Genomic DNA, 2,858 nt, shown 5'->3' with positions numbered 1-2,858 from the left:
CTTGAATCAAATTGGAAACCCTTATGAGGAGGGTGGAGAAGGGATTTTCATCTAACAAGACAAAGGATCTGGCAAGTCAGGGGAGTAGGTTAACAAGATACAAGTTGCAGGAAAATATGATGAAAGGGCCATCTTTCTCCTGAAGGGCCATGTAGACAGCATAGAGTTCCCTGAACTAGGGAGAGGAGTCAGGGAGCTCCTGGAAATGAACAGTCGAGGTTTGATCTCCAGAGTAGAAAAGTAGGACTGCAGCCACCTTGTTTTCCCCCATCAAGGAAGATGGGAGGGGCCTCAAGAACCGGTTTTCATGCGGCCATGTCAAGAGTGGCAAAGCAGAGGCCCATTTCTCGTTGGGATAATGGTTATTAATCGGCCCAGAGAACCCCATTAGGCTTATGGCAAATCAGGAGTGATTTTTAAGAAACCATTGGACATCCCAGAGAGAGAAGGGGTCACAAGGATGTCTGGTTCTTTGCCCAGCATTTGTAAGGCTCTGTCTCTTCCTAGCTTTATCATAGAGACTAAGGCATCAACCTCTGTTAGGAGTCTGAGAGCACCACCAATAACACTGTGAAACCATTCCAAAACTCCCCAAGGCTAATACAGGGCCTCATGAAGATGGAGGCAGGGCTAAATATGAGGAGCTGGCTAAATATGAGGTTTTTCTGGTGCATATTGGGCCAAGGACATGCCCTGAAACAACTCATTGATCTTTTGAAGGTTTGGCCTTGGAGGTGGATTTGGGAATGCGGGGATGGGGTTCCTTTTAGGAGGTCAAAAAGAGGCTGTAGGGGTTTTGTTGGTTATAGGCAGCCATGGCCAGAGCCAGTTGAGGTTTTCTTCTCCATCTAACTTATTTTTTTTCCATCTAACTTATAATAAAGATAAGAGAAGACTCCACTTAAGGTGCTCACACTTGACCCTGGTGAACAGACTGGAATGATACCTGGTTTATTCTCAGGCTGGTTGCTCCACGAGGGTAAGATCAAACATAGGAGATGGCATAACAGCCCCACACTGCCCATCCTGCCTCTGTTCAGATGATATCTCTGAAGGAAACTGCATCACTTTGCTTGCCAGCTCGTGTCCCTCTTTGTTCTCCAGACTACCATCCGATCATCTAGTCCGTAGACTGTAGATTGGGTAAGGCAAGAGACACCATGGTCTGCCCTGGGGCATCTGTTCTTGGCACCATGGCTTCAACAAATATTTATGGTGCTTGTAGCCCTGCCCTTTGGCAGGAACGGGGAGGGGGAATCCAGATCTGTGATCACTACATACTGATGGGAAAAAATGCAACCAAGAGCTACACTGGGTGTCTTCTGTGGGAGGGGCACAGACTGCCCGTGAGCCCTGTTTGGTACACATAGAGGCTGCTTGCCTCTTTCTTGGATAAATTTGATTTGAACCTAGATTGGGGAAAAGTTTATCTCAATGACCTGAAGAAAGGCGGAAGCCAGATTGTTGAAATGTAACTTTTCCACGTCAGAGTTTCAGTTGAGATCTCCAAGTTGAGGGAAAAAATGCTGCTGTGTTGACCCCTTAGAGGCACTAGGGTATAGCTCCATGCCTTTTTGCTTGTGTTAGGCCACAGTTGACACTAACTGGAGATGGAGGAGGGGAAAATGATGGGAGTTTAAAGCCATCAGGGAATTAGTGTGGGTGACTTTCTGCACATGAGAGAGGTGCAGAAAAAGGAGAAGGTGCTCCATGTCGACTCAGCCCAGACAGGAGGGGCTTCGGGAGAACCATTGGAGGCTCCCAACATGTGCATCCTGACTAGGCAGGAGCCAGGCTGCCTTTCTTAGAGAGTCAAAAGGCAGGAGTCTGAGTCTACATTACTGTCTTAAGATCGAATTGCATTTCCACTGAAAGAGGGGCAGGGAGCCCATCATTATGGAAGGATAAATAATTGTTTCAGCCATGAACATTCTAGAAAAAATACTCTGTGTGAATGTGTGATATGGTAGAATTTCTTTCTTCTTGTTTCTTTATTTCTTTTTTCTATCTCTGTTTGTTTATATTTGGTTGGGTTTTTTTTTTGTTTTGGTTAGGTTTTTATATTGTTCTGATGTTTTAGTTTTTGACAGAGTCTCACTAAGGATCCCAGTCTGCTTTCGAAGTCATTATATTTGTACCTCAGCCTCCCCAGTGCTGGGATCAAAGGTGTGAACTATGTCCAGCAATATAAGTTTTTTATAGTTTATTGAGATATAATTGGCATATGTAGTAGCTGTTTTCCTTGGTTCTATAACAAAAACTTCCAACAAAAATAAATTGAGGGGCATGAGTAGCCACAATGGCTGACAAGATTGCCAAGGCTTAAATGGCCCAGCACAGTGGCTACATGATCTTTCACAAAGAAATCCTCATTAAGCTCATCTTCAAGGACAACCAGTGTCTTGCTTTTCACAACATTTCTCCTCAATTACTAAAATACTTTCTGGTGATACCCAAGAAGAATATAGCCCAGATTTCTGTAGCAGAAAATGATAAAGTCTTCTAAAATGTCTAATAATTGTTGGCAAGAAATGTGCTTCAGATCTGGGCCTGAACTATGGTTATCAGATGGTTGTGAAGGTTCAGATGGGGGCAGTCAGTCTATCATATTCATCTCCATGTTCTTGGGGGTTAGCAGATGAACTGACCTAGTTAAGCAGGTTGTAGATAATTTCCCTTCTTTGGGTTGGGTTGTCAAGCTCTGGTATATTAAATGTCACACATAGTTTTGCCTGTGTATGAAGAAATTGAAAAGATCATTTAAAATCCTGTGCCTAATGAAAGAAATTGTTGCATGTCAAATAGATAGATAGATAGATAGATAGATAGATAGATAGATAGATAGATAGAAACCCAGG

At 43.5% G+C, this 2,858-nt stretch overlaps 1 pseudogene; it reads left to right on the top strand.

Moving 5' to 3' along the window:
- Positions 1-2,299: 2,299 nt before the first annotated feature.
- Positions 2,300-2,647, top strand: LOC127695409 (adenosine 5'-monophosphoramidase HINT1-like; annotated as a pseudogene).
- The last annotated feature ends 211 nt before the right edge of the window (positions 2,648-2,858 follow it).

Source organism: Apodemus sylvaticus, chromosome 10, assembly GCF_947179515.1.
Source record: "Apodemus sylvaticus chromosome 10, mApoSyl1.1, whole genome shotgun sequence".
In the NCBI taxonomy this organism is placed as follows: Eukaryota; Metazoa; Chordata; class Mammalia; order Rodentia; family Muridae; genus Apodemus; species Apodemus sylvaticus.
This window is presented reverse-complemented; position numbering and strand designations above follow the sequence as displayed.